A 20,566-nucleotide genomic window follows, 5' to 3' on the forward strand; every position below is an offset into this window, starting at 1 on the left:
AAGTCTTCAACATTTCCAGAGACTGTCCAGAGACAGTTGTAGCATAAATCCCATAACCAGTATAATTCCACTTATTTCACTTGAAACTGAAACCATTGTGTAATTCCCTCAGTTCCTTATCTGACATTACCCTTTAGTATTATATCAACCACTCGGGCCTCAGCTCATGTTTTCCAGGTCACCTAGCAGGTGTATTCATTACTCACTGACACATTTTTAAAGATCAACCATGTGGAGGTAATTATTTCACTAGTGATTCAGTGAGGAGACCTGGAAAACATGAACTTATTGGGGTCTTGAGGACTGAGTTTGAGAACCTATAGGCTACAACACAGGTTAACTCAAACTCAGTCCTCAGGACCCCACACAGCAGTGGCGTGCGGTGAGGTCAGTGGCTGGTGAGGCACTGCAGCCATAATGTCCTTCGAGTACCGCAGATGACTCCTACAGCCCCCGAGCCAATGCCCGCTACTGCCACCGCCCCCGCCAATGACCGCAGCCTGTCTGCTCATCAAACTTGTGATGAGCAAGAGGCTAATATATTATCAATTTTTATAAATTTATGGATAAGAAAGAGGAGGAATATGGGGAGATGGAAGAGAGAGGAGAAATATGGAGATGTGAGGAACGGGGAGACAGGAGAAAGAGGATGAATAGAGAGACAGCAGATAGAGAGAGGAATAGGGGGAGACAACGCAAAGGGAGACAGGAGGAATGAGGGAGAGGGCAGTCAGAGAGAGAAGGAATAGGGGGAGAAGGAAGAAAGAGGAGGAATAGGGGGAAACGGCAGACAGAGAGTGAGAAATAGGGGGAAACAACGCAAAGGGCGAGACGAGGAATGGGGGAGAGGGCAGATAGAGCGAGAGAGGAATAGGGGGAGAAGGAAGAGAGGAGGAATGGGGGAGAAGGAAGAGAGAGAAGTAAAAGGGGGAGAAGGAAGAGAGAAGGAATAGAGGAGATGGCAGTGAGAGAGGAGGAAAAGACTATACGGGAAAGAGGAGATGTAGTGGGGAAATAGGAGAGAGGAGAAATAGGGGGGAGATGGCAGAGAGAGAGAGGAGGAATGGGGGAGAAATTAATCTTACTTGTACTTACCTGCCATCCTCCGGTTTCTCCATGTCGCTTCTGACTCCCTGTCAGCAGGACTCCATCGCCTTCAGCAGAAGATGGGGAGGAAGCACTGGCGTATCTATAATGGTTGCAGTGTGTGCAGTGCACACGGGACCCTTGGTCCAGGGGAGCCCACACTGCACACCCTGTACCCATTTTTTCCTTACTTACCTTTCCGGCGTCCATTGGTGACTGTGTGTGGGCCCCCTGCTCTCCCGTAGCCAGCAGCGCCGCTGCTAGTGCCAGTGGCGGAACTAGCGAGCGGTGGGCCCATGTGCGACAAAATGGCTTGGCCCCCCCCCCCCCCCATCCCATCCAAGTCTAACCCCTCACCCCTGGAGAGGATCTGGTGAGGGGGACCTGCTCAGGGAAGTGGATATCTAGCAACAGTGCCGTAACTAGACATTTTAGCACTGTGTGCAAGAAACAGCATCGGAGCCCCACCCCTGCATGCAAAACAGGGGCAGTGCGCGCCGTAGGCACGCGGAAAAACACATAGTGGCGTGGCTTCGTGGGGAAAGGGTGTGGCCACAAAACAATTCCAATTCATAAAACGGTGCACAGTAGTCTCCATTATTCAAATTACGCAGCACAGTAGCACCACTACACCAGGTAGAGACCCTTTTACACCTTACGGCGGACAGATTCCTCTTTTTACACATTACGGCAGACAGTGTCCCCCTTTTTTACACATAACGGCAGACAGCATGCCCTTTTTACACATAGCAGCAGACAGCGTGCCCTTTTTACACATAAGGGCAGACAGCGTGCACTTTTTACACATAACGGCAGACAGCGTGCCCTTTTTACACATAGCGGCAGACAGCGTGCCCTTGTTAAACATAGCGGCAGACAGCGTACACTTTTTAAACATAGCGGCAGACAGCGTGCCCTTGTTACACATAGTGGCAGACAGCGTACACTTTATTCACATAACGGCAGACAGCGTGCCCTTTTTGCACATAATGGCAGACACACACACAGTGGGTCTTGGAGAGTGAGACATGCTGACACACTGGAGGGAGGGGGAGTTGACAAACATACAGGAGCTTGGGGGGAGGGGGGGGACAGTGACGCACAATTTTTTGGGGGGGACATGGTGACACACTGACCTTTATCACTGACTGTATAAGTAGTTCATGACAGGGAGCGCAGCATGTGTAGAGGAGGAGCTGCGCCCCCTATGAAAATGAGCACGAAGGTCCTGAGTAGGTGCGTTTCCATTCCCCCTCCCCCGCTCATTCTGCAGCTGCATTTGCGTATTTGGGGTGCGGGCGGGCAGGGCAATCGATTATCGTCGGCGCCGGCATCCGTCTTCACTTGTAGATGCTGCTCCGCCCGCACTGCTTCCCCACATGCAGGCACCGTTGTTACTGGAAACGCTGCCCTGAGCAGTGAGCACTGCTGGCGCCTCTGCGGCAGCCCTGCTCATGATGTGGCCACCGCAGCGCAATTGTAATCTCATGGGGTGAGGAGAGGGGGCATTATCGACTGGTAGTGGGAGGGAGGGAGCGTCTGATGCTCGCCGCGACAGCCAGCTCCGGGATGGGGGTGACAGATAGCCAGTTCGAACCTGCCCACTGCCCAATCAGATCAGCCTTTGTGACAGGGGCGTGAAGAGGCACTTCTATAGGTGCCGCTTTACAAGGGTTTTTTTTAATGGGCTTTTACTGCCCGATGCTTGGACCCGCCCCCCGCTTCCGGCCCTTCTCTATTGACAGCGGGAGGCACAGAGAGCGGTGCCTCCGATCACATTTTAAACAACATTTAAACCTTTTTTTTACATGACAATAATTATTTAAATACTATAAAGACTAAAGCAGATACAGGTTGAGTCTCCCTTATCCAAAATGCTTGGGACCAGAGGTATTTTGGATATGGGATTTTTCCGTATTTTGGAATAATTGCATACCATAATGAGATATCATGGTGATGGGACCTAAATCTAAGCACAGAATACATTTATGTTTCATATACACCTTATACACACAGTCTGAAGGTCATTTAATACAATATTTTTTTATAACTTAGTGCATTAAACAAAGTGTGTGTACATTCACACAATTCATTTATGTTTCATATACACCTTATACACACAGCCTGCAGGTCATTTAATACAATATTTTTAATAACTTTGTGTATTAAACAAAGTTTGTGTACATTGAGCCATCAAAAAACAAAGGTTTCACTATCTCACTCTCACTCAAAAAAGTCCGTATTTCGGAATATTCCGTATTTCGGAATATTTGGATATGGGATACTCAACCTGTACTTATGACACAGAATATGTGTCATAAGTATCTTCTTTGCATTATTTTAATCATTTATGACAGGGGAGGCACTGCCTCCCCTGCCTCCCCTGACTGCACGTCCCTGCAACACAGTGCATGTTTTGCAGGTGACCCAGCAGGTGCACAGGTGTATTAATTACTCACAGACACATTTTAAAAGGTCTGCAGGTGGAGTTAATTATTTCACTTGTGATTCTGTGAGGAGACCTGCAAAACATGCACCGTGTGGGGTCCTGAGGACCGAGTTTGAGAACCTATGCGAGAGAATACAAACACAACTTTTTAATTGTTCTATTTCTTTTTTAACGGTTGCATTTAATGGTTGGACAAGCTACATAAGGCTAGATGATTACTGAACTAGCAACACACATACAGATTAATGGCCAAATTCATTTAGCCCTGTTAACGGGTGAAAAAAGGGTAACCTCTGGTTTTATCGCCTGAGGCTATTAAATTTCAGCTCCGTTTTTCTTAAACCAATATTTAATACCAGTTAATGTGTTAACACATAGGGGTATATGCAATTGCGGTCGAATTGCCGCGAAAGTCGAAAAACGGGGCATTTTCGACAAAAAAAACATGTCGAATTGGATTCGACAATGCAATACAGTACTTTTCGTCAAAATACCTGCCGTTTCAGATTCGACTTTTTGCAAATCGACATTTTCAAAATTCGACATGTCTGCAATGGTCAAAATGCGGCTTTTCGACAAAAGTATATTCAATTGAAGATTGTCGATTCGACAACAGTGCTTTTCGACAGTAATTTCGTCAATTTCATTCCGCCTCACTTTGCTGGCGGAATCTAATAGAAAAAATTTAAAACATGTTTTTTTGTGTTTTTTTTATTGCTAATAGCATATCTATTTTTATTAGAAGAAGAGAGTATTGACTGCATAGGAGAGAAAAGAGTTAAACATCTGGGGAGGGGTGGACCTAGCTGTTAGGAAAGTACAGCCTTTAAGGGGAGGGCTTGATATATATAGGGAAGGCGAGGCCATTTTAAGTCTCTTGGTGATTTGGTTTTATGCAAGACAGTGCTGCGTCTCCCTAGGAAAAGGGGGACAAAGCCTGATAATGCAGAGGAGACAAAGATCCCCTTTTGAAGGGATCTGCATCACTGGGAGAGGCACAGGCGATCCTCTGCAAATCATCTGGCTGTGAGTACTGGTTGTATTAAGGGCCAGTTAGCACAGCTTCCTGCATATGACAGGTTTTAGAAACCATTTATTGTGGTCAGTTTCCCCCTCCCCTCTGTATCGCAGCGGACACACCGCTGTGAGGCGGCCGGGATCCCTCCCGCAAAGTTTCCCCTAACAGGGAGGCGCCCTGCGGGACCTGATCGAGCGGTCCCAGCGCGCCCAGCCAGCGGGAGATCCCAATGCCGTGCGGCGGTGCACATGCCCTCAGCCGCCGGAGGCGGGGAGCAGGGGAGAGACGCGGCAGTGAGCACGCAGCTGAGGAGATTTACTCAGCTGCGGGCAGGCACTGAATGGGTGCTAATCACCAGCGGCCAGGGGGAGAGCCGCGTCCGGGACATTACCAGCGTGCGGGGAGACACTGTATGGCGCCGCTACGGGACTTGGTGTGAAACGGTCTCGTAGCGCATGCGCACACCAGAGACGCCGCAGTGTTTCCGGGCGGCTGTAGGAGAAGTTCTCCTCAGCTTTGTGTGGGGAAGAGGCCGCTCAGTACAATAGCGCGCCTCCCCATATGGTTAGAATTATTAAAAAGGTATTAATAGTCAGCTATCTTAAATATCCCAAACGAGCGCCATTTACGGGGAAGGGATAGCCCCCCCCCCCCCTGTATAGATCAGAGGGATGTTTTATGTGTGCCAATAGCTCCCTCTAATGGCGAAAAAGTATATGCAGAAATGTGAGGATCTACTTTACAAAATAATCCTTTGGACTATTGTATGTCCAAAGGACTTCTATTATAAAGATCCTGAAAGGAATACAACGAAGCAAGCGGATACCAACTCTACCGCGTAGCTGAGTTACAGTTAAGGGTGTATATCGGCATGTCGGCTGGTGGTTTAAACGTTTTTCCCCCATTTATTTATATATATACATTTCTCATGTTCTGGATTCTATGTAAGGAAGAGAACAGTAATTCCAGCCGGATCCGATAGCCTTGCTCCGTCATCACTCACAGCCTTTCTCTTCCTAGTTAAAAGGGTGGCAGTGCTGTGAAATACCCTGGTACGGGGTTTTAACCAACATGTCTAAAGCAAGGACCCTACACCTGGAAACAGTGCTCCGCATAGGTCATGGCAAAGGACTTGGCAGATGGAATCTCCAGGTGAATCGCAAAATCACGCATGCAGCACTAGAAAAAGGCTGCGAGATTTATATATATATTCATTTATAAGCTAGGATCAGACCGGTAACGGCAGGGGAGCACGGTCGCTGCGTATTCCACGCGGGGTGCCCGGCGTGCGCCGCAGGTGGGGGCCGCCCCCCCCCCCCCCCTTTTTTGTTTTATCTTCCACAGAGGACCGAGGTGACAGGGATTTGGCAGACTTCGTGATTGACGATGATTGGAAGGATGACGACGAAGAATCCGGGTCGGAGAGGTCGACGGCATCCGGTGAGTTGGGACAGTCTTTATCAAATTCCGCCGCGAGCTCGAGTTCGCGTAACTCTTCATCCCCCTCCTCATCCTCCTCTTGGGCATCGCAGACGTCCGACGCTGATAGTACTGCTAGGACACGGAAGGAGACTGAGAAACTTGCCAAAAGGGCGGCAAAGCAGCAGAAGAGGCGTAAGCGGCAGGCGAATGTGGGAAGAGGAGCGTAGGGCGAAGAAGAGGCGAGATCTTCCGGGGGTAGTGCGCTGCGGGTATACGGCAGTGACGCGGGGCCTGCGAGATAGCTGCCGCAAACAGATACGTAGGGGTGACTTTGTAGACTATTTGGTTTGACTAAGGCCATGAAGAAGGATTACAAAGCGGCGGCCGCTACAAAGGGCATGGGGGCGGAAGCTTCCAGGTCTTTTGATAAATGGCTGGCCGGATTGGGGTGTTTGCGGCTTGCTATTTGGAGGACAGGCCGGAAGAGCACGTGAATATCACCCGGTACCTTCATCTAGTGCACGACATGCAGCGCACATCCTGGGGTTCGGAATGGCGGCGATATGACCAAGAGTTTCGGGAGAAGCAGGACAGGTTACGGGTCATGGACTTCGCGTTCAAAGACCTGGAGGTCTGTCTCAAAGTGACCCGGGCATCCCAGCGGGAGGACGAGACCCAGGAACAGGGTACGGGGGGGCGCCGCGGGGGGTCGTCAGCGCAGGGAGCGGGCGCGGACGGGGCATTTGCCAAAACAGGCGGATTGGCCGTTCGCATGGGCGGGCGGTCTGCCCCTCGGGGGAAATGCTTCGCTTTTAACAGCGGAGCATGTTCATTGACAAACAGTGCCGTTTTCGCCACTCTTGCCAGCAGGGCGGTGGAACCCAACCAGCCTCCTCTCGTTCCAAAGGGGGACGGCAGGGCAATCGGGGGAAACAACCCTACCCTAAGCAGGCCGCGAGCGGGACCGCTCAGCAGGGCACCAGCGCCAGTTAAGTTGGAAACTATGGGTAAATGGTTGGGTCTTTATCCTAATAAACGGGATGCAAATTTTTGGTTAGATGTTTTTAAGTTCGGGTTCCGCTTGCCTGTTGCAAGCGAGATGTCCGTGCGTGCGCACAGAACCTTCAATCCGCCCGAGCTTCGCCGATGGTGTTGCGGGAAAAGTGGATAGGGAGCTCAGGTTGAGCAGGATGGAGGGGCCGTTTAAGTCAATCCCGGTGGATGACTTGGTCATCTCCCCGGTACGGGTGGTGCCAAAGAAGACTCCGGGCGCCTTTCGGCTGATTCAGCATTTTTCTTACCCGCCACGAGCGTCGGTCAGCGACGCCATACCACCGGCTCATTGCTCGGTGGTGTATCAGTCGTTCGACGAGACGCTAGGTATGGTCCGCAGCTACGGGAGCGGGGCCCTCATGGCTAAGATCGATGTTGAGTCAGCTTTTAGATTACTGCGGCATCCTGTCTATCAATTTTGGGGGAATGAAATTGACACCGTGGCGGGAGAGTGTAGCCCGCCCCAGGACGAAGTGTCAAAGCTCCGCGAAACTATTCGCCGTTTCAACGGCTCGCGTAAAGTCACGCTGCGGCAGGCTCAGTCCGTGCGGGGCATGCTGAACTTTGCTTGTCGGGTGATACCGATGGGCAGGGTTTTCTGCAGGAAGCTCGACAGAGCTGCAGCGGGGTGTGCCAGGCCGCATCATTTCGTTCGTTTGTCCTCTGAGTTAAAAAGGGATTTGGCCGTTTGGGCTTCATTCCTGGAGGAATTCAACGGGGTGAGCATATGGCAAGCGCCAGCCATTGACAGCGAGAGTTTGCAGTTTTTTACCAATGCTGCGGGTTCCTCTGGATTCGGCTGTCTTCTGTAGGGATCGTGGTGTGCGGCATCTTGGCCGGCGAAGTGGCATAGCGAAGGTCTTAAAAAGGATCTGGTGCTGCTGGAGCTTTTTTCCCATTATGGTGGCGCTGGAAGTTTGGGGCGATCGGTTGGCTAACCGCAGCATAGTGTTCAGGGAGTTAATCTGGCCGTGGTACATGCGATTAATAACCAAAGGGCGAAATCGCTGGTGGTACTACGGGTTCTTGTACAACTGCTTTTCACTTGCTTGCGTAAGAACCTATAGTTCCGGACGCAGCACGTGCTCGGGTTGGAAAACGAAATCGCAGACGCGTTGTCGCGTGGACAGTGGGAGAGATTTCGGGGGTTTGGCTCCCAAGGCCGAAGAGCAAGGTTTTCACTGTCCCGGTTATGTTTGGCAGGTGACCGTACCGGACTGAAGGGTTTAGCGTTGCGGTCAATCGCGCCGGACACGCGCAAGGTGTACGGACAGGCTTGGAGTGAGTGGGAGGAGTTTGTCCGGGGGCGGCAACATCAAGGTAAGAGCAGGCATCGGCTGTTGCTTTCTGTTAGGTGGCAGCGCTACGTCTCCGACAGGTCACGAGCAGTGGTTTCTCGGTACTTGGCAGGCATTTCTTTTTCTGCAAGCTGCGAGGCGTCCCTGACGTAACGAAAAGCGAAGTTCTGCGGAAGGCAGTGAAAGGGTGGGCGCGAGTTGCGCCGTCGCCACCAGATAGGAGGCGGCCATCGATGCGGCTTTGTTGCCGGCCGTAATAATGGCCGGAGGGCGAGTTGAGTCGTCCAGGTTTGAGACGCTTTTGTTTAGTTTGGCGTTCTCGATGGCTTTCCACGGAGCCTTTCGATTTTCTGAGTTGTTAGCGCCTTCCAAGAGAGCAGATTCGCGTTTGCTGGTCGAGGACTTGGTAGTGGGTGAGAGGTCCTGGCTGTGCAGGTTACGACGCTCCAAGACGGATCAGGTGGGGAGAGGGCGCTGGGTTACAATGGTATCAGCGCTGGAAGAGAGCGTTGCCCGGTGAGGCTGGCACTGCAATACGTGGGGGTGCGACCCGTTAAGGAGGGGTCTGGGCTGTTGCATTATGATGGGCTGCCAGTCACGAAATACCAGTTTCAATGGATGCTGAGTCGCTGTTTGGCGGGCCTGGGCCTCCCACCCACTGCTTTTGGTACCCACTCCTTTCGCATAGGCGCAGTGACGTCGGCTGCTGCGGCGGGCTACTCCAGAACGGATATACAGGCGGTGGGGCGATGGAAAGCAGCGAGTTATAGACGATATATTCGCCCCGTCGCATGAGAGGTCGGTTTGCGCTTGGTGCTTTGCGTAAAGTCGCAATGTATTATGCTGTTACAGTTCTGTGAATTTGTGGTGTTGTGCGTCTGTTGGTGTTACCCCTTTTGTTTTGTTTTTGTTTGTTATCCTACTCAGGGATTAGCTACTCGCCGTTGCTGGCATGAGTCGGCAGCGGGGGTCTGGAGTTATTTGCGATTTTTTGCCTGACTTGACGGACTGAATTCTAATCCATAATTCGGCTAATTTGGTCTAATCAGAGTCCCTCAGCAGGTCTTTACGTTTCACCTCCAGCTGAGTTATTACATGTGTTTCCCATTTTATACCCCCCCCCCCCTTCCACCCCCCCCCCCCCCCCCCTGTTTTTATTTCGTTTAATTTTATTTGATTTTCCCCCTTTGTGTCTTTAATTGCACTTCTAAATTGGCAACGAAAAGTGGTGCAGTCGGCTAGGCCGTGACTGCTGCAACAGCGAGTCATAAAGTTTTCTTTTTTGGCAGATCCTTCAGTATAAACAATGAATAAGCCTCTTAGTAATCAATTCTACCCCTCTTTTTCCCTTCAGGATGGTTTTAAGTCAATTTGACCATTTGGGTGGTTGGCCACTCTTACATTTACGGGGCGGCCAGGTTTGTGGCCTCAGAAGGGTCTCAGGCATTGTTGGAATACAGGGTGTCAGATGGCTTGGCTGGCGCGGAATGATGTGGGGTGAGCTGAGTAGTAGGTTAGTGAGTCAGGCCAGCAAGCATGGAGTCCCTAAGGTTTTCGTTGTCCATCTAGGGGGCAGCGACTAGGGGAAGAGGACATCCTTGGAGCTGCGGTGGGCCATGATACAGGATCTGGCAAGTGTGACCGCGCAATGGACCAATTTGTGTGTTGGTTTTTTCCATGATGGTGCCGAGATTTGTGTTGGAGGGGTGTGGCGGATGGTCGCCGGATTGATGAGGCCCGGAAAATGGTGTAAGGAGCTGTGGCACAGTGGGTGCTGTCCCACGGCGGGTAGGGTGGTCCGCCACCCGAGGATACGGTGCAGAGACAGCCACCTTTTCCGGCGCGATGGAGTACATCTATCCAATGAGGGGATGATGTTTTTTCTGGAGGATCTAGGTTTCGCTTTGCAGGAGTTAGGGTAGGTTTCTGGTGGCGGTGCGAAAGACTTTGGGGATGAGTCTTTCGCTGTTGGCGGAAAAGAACGGCAGTTTCGTATGGTAGAGAAAACTGTAGTGTTTTACAGTTTGTTGTGGTTTAGGTGCACTCACCTCCATCGACTTATGGCCGCTTGACCACCCATCCGGGAAGGCAGCGGCAGGGCACCCAGGAGCGGTGGGTAGCCACTGTGGGGGTTGAGTTGTCACCTATTACCGGTTTATGGTAAGCTTTTAGTAAATTTATAGGATTGAGTTATTTAAGTTAATTTAGATTAAGGAGCCGTTCTTTTGGGCCGCCACCATATGCCAGATGGAGCGGCATATTAAATTAATCTCTTTTTATTACAGGTTTCCTAATGGTTAGGGACAAATAAATAGCTAGCAATTTTCTGCCAAATTCAAGTCTCAGTGTCGTTATTTCTGGTTATGATTATGAATGCTTTACTTTCAAAGAAAGGGGTCCACCAAATATCACTAAGATGTTTAGAAGAGAGTATTGACTGCATAGGAGAGAAAAGAGTTAAACATCTGGGGAGGGGTGGACCTAGCTGTTAGGAAAGTACAGCCTTTAAGGGGAGGGCTTGATATATATAGGGAAGGCGAGGCCATTTTAAGTCTCTTGGTGATTTGGTTTCCCTCCCTCCCGCCCTGGTAGTTGGAGATTGTGGCACGTGGTGCTTTGGCTCTAAGTTGTTGGCTGTTTTCGTTGGCTATTTATTGGCGGAAAAGAACGGCAGTTTCGTATGGTAGAGAAAACTGTAGTGTTTTACAGTTTGTTGTGGTTTAGGTGCACTCACCTCCATCGACTTATGGCCGCTTGACCACCCATCCGGGAAGGCAGCGGCAGGGCACCCAGGAGCGGTGGGTAGCCACTGTGGGGGTTGAGTTGTCACCTATTACCGGTTTATGGTAAGCTTTTAGTAAATTTATAGGATTGAGTTATTTAAGTTAATTTAGATTAAGGAGCCGTTCTTTTGGGCCGCCACCATATGCCAGATGGAGCGGCATATTAAATTAATCTCTTTTTATTACAGGTTTCCTAATGGTTAGGGACAAATAAATAGCTAGCAATTTTCTGCCAAATTCAAGTCTCAGTGTCGTTATTTCTGGTTATGATTATGAATGCTTTACTTTCAAAGAAAGGGGTCCACCAAATATCACTAAGATGTTTAGGGATTATATGTACTTGGATTGTCTATTTTTGACTCACAAGTATTTTTTAATAGATTTTTAAAAATAATATTTTTTTTCTTCACTTTGCTGAGGGGAATGTACCCATGCTTCAACAGTTTTACCCAGGATACACTTCTGCAAAACCACTCCAGTTTTGGACCAGTTTACCCCACTCCACCATGGATGTCCTACTTGTGATGTGGACCAGAACCACCGCCATGTTAGAGTCACTCTTTCAGGTGAGATGTATTGGCCAAAACTCCATCTTGTCTGAGCAACCTGTGTATATGCGCAGTGTTGCTGGGACCTTTTGTTCTTTCCCAGGGTGGAGGAAACACTCTCAAATTACCTCCTTATTCTCTTCCACAGGTCTTGTGGAGTATCCTTCAAGGTGCAGGAACCAGCGTGGATGAAGGGACCGGACAGTTCCCCTGCTGTACCATGGGCGACCTACTAGTGATGTGGACCTGAACCTCCACCATGTTGCAGACACCCCCCCCCCCCCCCCCCCTCAGGTGAGATGTATTGTCCAAAACTCCCTCTTGTCTAAGTAACCCAGGCATGTCCCAACTGCGGCCCTCCGGCATTTGCAAAACTGCATATCCAATCATGCCCTGACACAGCAATGCTTACGCTGTGTCAGAGCATGCTTGGATGTGTAGTTTCTCAAGTGCCGGAGGGTTGCATTTGGGACAAAGGCCAATGTAACCTGCTTGTTTCAAGTGTTGCTTGTACCTTGTCTTTGGATGACACCATACTATTCTCTTCCACAGGTCTTGCGGAGTATCCTTCCCAAGTGCAGGAACCAGCGTGGATGTCAAGGGACAAGACAGTTCCCCTGCTGTACTATGGGCAACCTACCACAATACCACTGCATCTCTGAAATGCCCTATTTTACATTTTATTAACTAATAATTTAAAGAAAAACCACACAAAACTTCTCATTTGAAAAATTTATTGAAGAATTAAAAATAAGATTTTACTCACCGGTAAATCTATTTCTCGTAGTCCGTAGTGGATGCTGGGGACTCCGTAAGGACCATGGGGAATAGACGGCTCCGCAGGAGACTGGGCACATCTAAAGAAAGCTTTAGGACTATCTGGTGTGCACTGGCTCCTCCCCCTATGACCCTCCTCCAAGCCTCAGTTAGGACACTGTGCCCGGAAAAGCTGACACAATAAGGAAGGATTTTGAATCCCAGGTAAGACTCATACCAGCCACACCAATCACACCATATAACTCGTGATAGGAACCCGGTTAACAGTATGATAACAATGGAACCTCTGAATAGATGGTTCGCAATAACAACCCGATTTTTTTTGTAACAATAACTATTTACAAGTATTGCAGACAATCCGCACTAGGGATGGGCGCCCAGCATCCACTACGGACTACGAGAAATAGATTTACCGGTGAGTAAAATCTTATTTTCTCTGACGTCCTAGTGGATGCTGGGGACTCCGTAAGGACCATGGGGATTATACCAAAGCTCCCAAACGGGCGGGAGAGTGCGGATGACTCTGCAGCACCGAATGAGAGAACTCAAGGTCCTTCTCAGCCAGGGTATCAAAGTTGTAGAATTTTGCAACGTGTTTGCCCCTGACCAAGTAGCAGCTCGGCCAAGTTGTAAAGCCGAGACCCCTCGGGCAGCCGCCCAAGATGAGCCCCCTTCCATGTGGAATGGGCTTTTACAGATTTAGGCTGCGGTAGTCCCACCGCAGAATGCGCAAGCTGAATAGTGCTACAAATCCAGCGCGCTGTAGTCTGCTTAGAAGCAGGAGCACCCAGCATGTTGGGTGCATCTAGGATAAACAGCGAGTCAGTTTTCCGGACTCCAGCCGTCCTGGAAATATAATTTTTCAGGGCCCTGACTACGTCCAGTAACTTGGAATCCTCCAGGTCCCTAGTAGCCGCAGGCACCCCAATAGGTTGGTACAAGTGAAGACCTGATACCACCTTCGGGAGAAAGTGAGGACGAGTCCTCAACTCTGCCCTATCCATATGGAAAATCAGGTAAGGGCTTTTTTTATGACAAAGCCGCCAATTCTGACACATGCCTGGCCGAAGCCAGAGCCAACACATGACCACTTTTCATGTGAGATATTTCAAATCCACGGTTTTAAGTGGCTCAAACCAATGTGATTCCAGGAACTTCAAAACCACATTGAGATCCCAAGGTGCCACTGGGGCACAAAAAAGGGGCTGAATATGCAGCACTCCCTTACAACGTCTGCACTTCAGGCTGACATCCTTCCTGGCTTTGATCAGGATAAGAATGACTTCCTCCGGAATGCCTTTTTCACTCAGGATCCGGTGTTCAACCGCCATGCCGTCAATGCAGCCGCGGTAAGTCTTTGAACAGACAGGGCCCCTGCTGCAGCAGATCCTGTCTGAGTGGCAGAGGCCATGGGTCCTCTGAGATCAACTCCTGAAGTTCCAGGTACCAAGCCCTTCTTGGCCAATCCGGAGTATAGTTCTTACTCCTCTTTTCCTTATTATCCTCAGTACCTTGGGTATGAGAGGGAGAGGAGGGAACACATAAACCGACTGGTACACCCGCGGTGTCACTAGAGCGTCCACAGCGATCGCCTGAGGTTCCCTTGACCTGGCGCAATATCTTTTTTATTGAGGCGGGACGCCATCATGTCCACCTGTGGTCTTTCCCAACGGTTTACCAGCATTTGGAAGACTTCTGGATGAAGTCCCTATTCTCCCGGGTGGAGTCTGCTGCGGAAGTCTGCTTCCCAGTTGTCCACTCCCGGAATGAACACTGCTGCCAGTGCTACCACATGATTTTCCGCCCAACGGGGAATCCTTGTGGCTTCTGCCATCGCCCTCCTGCTTCTTGTGCCGCCCTGCCTGTTTACACGGGCGAGCGCCGTGATGTTGTCTGATTGGATCGGTACGGCTGGTGAAGCAGGGGCCTTGTTTTGCTTAGGGCCTTGTAAATGGCTCTTATCTCCAGAAAATTTATGGTAAGTGAAAAAACTCCTGTTTTGGACCATAGTCCTTGGGATTTTATTCCCTGTGTGACTGCCCCCCAGCCCCGAAGGCTGGCATCCGTGGTCCCCAGGACCCAGTCCTGTATTCCGAATCTGCGGCCCTCTAGTAGATGAACCCTCTGCAGCCACCACCGCAGCGACACCCTGGTTCATGCCGACCGGGTTATCCGCTGCTGTATCTGGAGATGGGACCCGGACCATTTGTCCAACAGGTCCCACTGGAAAATCCTTGCGTGGAACTTTCCGAATGGAATTTCTTCGTACGAAGCTACCATTTTTCCCAGGACTCGTGTGCATTGATGTACCGACACCTGTCCCGGTCTTAGGAGGTTTCTGACTAGAGATGACAACTCCTCGGCTTTTTCCATTGGAAGAAACACTTTTTTCTGGTCTGTTTCCAGAATCATTCCCAGGAACAGAAGACGTGTCGTCGGGACCAGCTTTGACTTTGGAATTGAGAATCCAGTCCTGCTGTTGCAGCACTTCCCGAGAAAGTGCTACCCCCTTACCAACTGTTCCTTGGACCTCGCCTTTATCAGGAGATCGTCCAAGTACGGGATAATTAAAACTCCCTTCTTGCGAAGGAGTATCATCATTTCGGTCATTACCCATGGTAAAGACCCTCGGTGCCGTGGATAATCCAAATGGCAGCGTCTGGAACTGATAGCGACAGTCCGGTACCACAATCTTGAGGTACTCCTGGTGAGGAGGGTAAATGGGGACATGCAGGTAAGTATCCTTGATGTCCAGAGAGACCCTGTAATCCCCCTCGTCCAGGATCGCAATAATCGCCCTGAGCGATTCCATCTTGAACTTGAATCTTTTGTTATATGTGTTCAAGGATTTTAAATTTAAGATGGGTCTCACCGAACCGTCCGGTTTCGGTACCACAAACATTGTGGAAAAGTAACCCTTTTCCTGTTGAAGGAGGGGTACCTTGATAATCACTTGCTGTGAATACAGTTTTTTGGATAGCCACCAACACTGCCTCCCTGGCAGAGGGAGTTGCCGGTAAGGCAGATTTTAGGAAACGGCGGGGGGGAGACATCTCGAATTCCAGCCTGTACCTCTGAGATAATGTTTGAAGAACCCAGGGATCCACCTGTGAGAGAGCCCACTGTGCGCTGAAATTTCTGAGACGGGCCCCCACCGTACCCGGGTCCGCCTGAGCAGCCCCAGCGTCATGCTGTGGACTTACCGGACGCAGGGGAGGACTTCTGCTCCCGGGAACTAGCTGTGTGCTGCAGCTTTTTCCCTCTACCTTTTCCTCTTGGCAGAAAAGATGAGCCTCTAGCCCTCTACTTTTCTGGGGCCGAAGGGACTGTACCTGATAATACAGTGCTTACTTTTGCTGTGGGGTAGCTTGTGGCAAAAGTTTTGATTTCCCAGCCGTAGCTGTGGAAACAAGGTCTGAAAGACCATCCCCAAACAGTTCCACCCCCTTCTAGGGCAAACTTCCATGTGCCGTTTTGAATCGGCATCGCCCAACCATTGCCGAGTCCATAACCCCCGTCTGGCGGCAATGGTTTTACATAGCGCTTATTAGTGATGCCAGTCGGCAAATATCCCTCTGTGCATCACGCATGTATAAGACAGTGTCTTTTATATGCTCTATTTTCAGCAAAATATTGTCCCTATCTATAGTATAAATATTATCCGACAGGGAATCTGACCACGCAGCTGCCGCACTGCACATCCATGCCGAGGCAATAGCAGGTCTCAATATAATGCCCGTGTGTGTGTATATAGCTTTAAGGGTAGTTTTCTGCTTTCTATCAGCAGGTCCTTCAGGGCGGCCGTATCCGTGACGGTAGTGTCACCTTTTTTTAATAAGCGTGTAACCGCTTTATCTACCCTAGGGGTTATTTCCCAACGTGACCTATCCTCTGGCGGAAAAGGGTACGCTGCTTAGAAATGATCAATTTCTTATCGGGGGAAGTCCACGCTTCCTCACACACCTCATATCAATTCCTCAGATTCAGGAAAACTACTGGTAGTTTTCTGTCACCAAACATAATACAGGTTGAGTCTCCCTTATCCAAAATGCTTGGGACCAGAGGTATTTTGGATATCGGATTTTTCCGTATTTTGGAATAATTGCATACCATAGTGAGATATCATGGTGATGGGACCTAAATCTAAGCACAGAATGCATTTATGTTACATATACACCTTATACACACAGCCTGAAGGTCATTTTAGCCAATATTTTTTATAACTTTGTGCATTAAACAAAGTGTGTCTACATTCACACAATTCATTTATGTTTTATATACACCTTATACACACAGCCTGAAGGTCATTTAATACAATATTTTTAATAACTTTGTGTATTAAACAAAGTTTGTGTACATTGAGACATCAAAAAACAAAGGTTTCACTATTTCACTCTCACTCAAAAAAGTCCGTATTTCGGAATATTCCGTATTTCGGAATATATGGATATGGGATACTCAACCTGTACCCTTTTTTGTGGTATCTGGGGTATTATCAGAAATGTGTAATACATTTTTAATTGCCTCAATCATGTAACGGGTGGCCCTATTGGAAGGTACACTAGTCTCATCGTCGTCGACACTGGAGTCGGTATCCGTGTCAACATCTGTGTCTGCCATCTGAGGTAGCGGGCGTTTTAGAGCCCCTGATGACATGTGAGACGCTTGGACAGGCACAAGCTGAGCAGCCGGCTGTCCTATGTCGTCAAACCTTTTATGTAAGGAGTTGACACTGTCACGTAATTCCTTCCATAAGTCCATCCACACCGGTGTCGACCCCGCAGGGGGTGACATCCCATTCACAGGCATTTGCTCCGCCTCCACATCATTATCCTCATCATACATGTCGACACAGCAGTACCAACACACAGCACACACACAGGGAATGCTCTGACAGAGGACAGGACCCCACAAAGCCCTTTGGGGAGACAGAGGGAGAGTATGCCAGCACACACCAGAGCGCTATATATCACAGGGATATCACCTATAGAGAGTGTTTTCCCTTATAGCTGCATAATATATATATATACTGCGCCTAATTTGTGCCCCCCCTCTCTTTTTAACCCTTTTCTGTAGTGCATGACTGCAGGGGAGAGCCAGGGAGCGATCCCTCCAGCAGAGCTGTGAGGGAAAATGGCGCCAGTGTGCTGAGGGAGATGGCTCCGCCCCTTTTTCGGCGGGCTTTCTCCCGCTATTGTAAAAGTTCTGGCAGGGGTTAATAAACACCTATATAGCCCCTGGGGCTATATATGGTGTCAGTTCGCCAGCCAAGGTGTTAATATTGCTGCTCAGGGCGCCACCCCCCCCAGCGCCCTGCACCCATCAGTGACCGCAGTGTGTGGTGTGCATGAGGAGCAATGGCGCACAGCTGCAGTGCTGTGCGCTACCTTGGAGAAGACAGAAGTCTTCAGCCGCCGATTTTCCGGACCACCTTCTTGCTTCTGGCTCTGTAAGGGGGACGGCGGCGCGGCTCCGGGAACGGACGACGAGGTCGGGTCCTGTGTTCGATCCCTCTGGAGCTAATGGTGTCCAGTAGCCTAAGAAGCCCAAGCTACCACCACTTAGGTAGGTTCGCTTCTTCTCCCCTTAGTCCCTCGGTGCAGTGAGCCTGTTGCCAGCAGGTCTCACTGAAAATAAAAAACCTAAATATACTTTCTTCCTAGGAGCCCAGGAGAGCCCCTAGTGTGCATCCAGCTCAGCCGGGCACAGAAATCTAACTGAGGCTTGGAGGAGGGTCATAGGGGGAGGAGCCAGTGCACACCAGATAGTCCTAAAGCTTTCTTTAGATGTGCCCAGTCTCCTGTGAAGCCGTCTATTCCCCATGGTCCTTACGGAGTCCCCAGCATCCACTAGGACGTCAGAGAAATTGTATTTCTTTTTATTAAAAAAATAAAATGTAATAAAAACAAAAAAGTAGTGTGTGTTCTTCTTTACATTCTTTTCTTGTGTAGAGATCTGTGAAAAAAAAAGAAATTCCATATTAAGTAAAGACACTAATGATGTTATGTTCATTCCTTTCCCGAGAACATTTGTGGAACCACACAGTCCAGCATGACCCATTGCTGGACTGTGTTCTTCCCCAAGTGCAGGCGGTCCAAAGTGGCAGAGTGGTGTCAGTGGTCAGCACTTTGTCACGCCTGAACTTGTGGAACCACACAGCCTAGCATGACCCATTGCTGGACTGTGTTGTTCCCCAAGTGCAGGCGGTCCAAAGTGGCAGAGTGGTGTCAGTGGTCAGCACTTTGACACGCCTGCACTTGGGGAACCACACAGCCCAGCATGACCCATTGCTGGACTGTGTTGTTCCCCAAGTGCAGGCGGTCCAAAGTGGCAGAGTGGTGTCAGTGGTCAGCACTTTGTCACACCTGCACTTGTGGAACCACACAGCCCAGCATGACCCATTGCTGGACTGTGTTGTTCCCCAAGTGCAGGCGGTCCAAAGTGGCAGAGTGGTGTCAGTGGTCAGCACTTTGTCATGCCTGCACTTGTGGAACCACACAGCCCAGCATGACCCATTGCTGGACTGTGTTGTTCCCCAAGTGCAGGCGGTCCAAAGTGGCAGAGTGGTGTCAGTGGTCAGCACTTTGTCACACCTGCACTTGTGGAACCACACAGCCCAGCATGACCCATTGCTGGACTGTGTTGTTCCCCAAGTGCAGGCGGTCCAAAGTGGCAGAGTGGTGTCAGTGGTCAGCACTTTGACACGCCTGCACTTGGGGAACCACACAGCCCAGCATGACCCATTGCTGGACTGTGTTGTTCCCCAAGTGCAGGCGGTCCAAAGTGGCAGAGTGGTGCCAGTGGTCAGCACTTTGTCACGCCTGCACTTGTGGAACCACACAGCCCAGCATGACCCATTGCTGGACTGTGTTGTTCCCCAAGTGCAGGCGGTCCAAGTGGCAGAGTGGTGTCAGTGGTCAGCACTTTGACACGCCTGCACTTGGGGAACCACACAGCCCAGCATGACCCATTGCTGGACTGTGTTGTTCCCCAAGTGCAGGCGGTCCAAAGTGGCAGAGTGGTGTCAGTGGTCAGCACTTTGTCATACCTGCACTTGTGGAACCACACAGCCCAGCATGACCCATTGCTGGACTGTGTTGTTCCCCAAGGGCAGGCGGTCCAAAGTTTCTTGAATATATACATTGAAACATGGCTTTACTCACCTTGGTACGCCCAACACGAACTACGCCGTCCACTTCAATTTTCCACCCAATCCTATGAAGAAGCCAAAAATAAACACTAGTGAATAGTAAATTCACACAACAGTGAAAGCCTATTTTACACCAATACAAAAAGAGTTTGTTTTTTAAAAAAAAAGTGGTATCAGAATAGCTCTTTGGCCCATCATACATGTAGCCACAAGGAGCTTTCATCAGTTACCACACGCGCCCGCATACATGCCCGCGCATGTATGCCTAGACATAAAGCTCCTTGGTAGTATCCGGTCGAGAGTGGGGGAGCCCAACACAAACATAAAACAGTAAGAAAAAAACCAAACTAATGGGAGGGGGAGAAAGGGAAACATGAAACATAAGAGTAAATAATAAAACAATACGACCGGGCTTATGGTGGTTGTCCGTCCGGATCCTCTTCTTCCTCCTGATGGGGCGTCGATGCCCTGGGCGGCTGTGGAGTGCGTTGACTTGGCCTCTGTGGACGTGCGGGTGTAGATGATGCGGCCGGTGTTGGTGGTGGAGGCATCTGGTGGGTGTGGTACATCCCTGTATATCCTTGGTACAGCTGTGACCGTCTATACCAGGATGGTGGTGGAGGAAGGGCAGGAGGCGTCCATGTGGCTTGTGATGGCGAATGTGGTGGTTCACCAGCGTGTTGATGAGCTGGCTCTGGGAGCTTATCGTACATCATCTGCAGTGTGGTTGCGATGATCTGGTTGCTGGATGCCGAAAGTCGTTGGCTCTCCGACATGTTGTCAATGCTGTGTGCCAGGCATGATGTGTTCTCCACCAGCCGGTTGATGGATGTGGCCAGAATAGTCTCCCTGTGATGTGGACAGAATAGTCTCCCTGTGATCTACTCGTCTGGTCTTTTGCATTTCTGCCGTGCTGTCGGCATGAGCCTTTTGCATTTCAACCAGACCGTTTGCCATCTTCTCCAGTATCTTCTCAATGGCG

Source organism: Pseudophryne corroboree, chromosome 3 (assembly GCF_028390025.1).
Source record: "Pseudophryne corroboree isolate aPseCor3 chromosome 3, aPseCor3.hap2, whole genome shotgun sequence".
In the NCBI taxonomy this organism is placed as follows: domain Eukaryota; kingdom Metazoa; phylum Chordata; class Amphibia; order Anura; family Myobatrachidae; genus Pseudophryne; species Pseudophryne corroboree.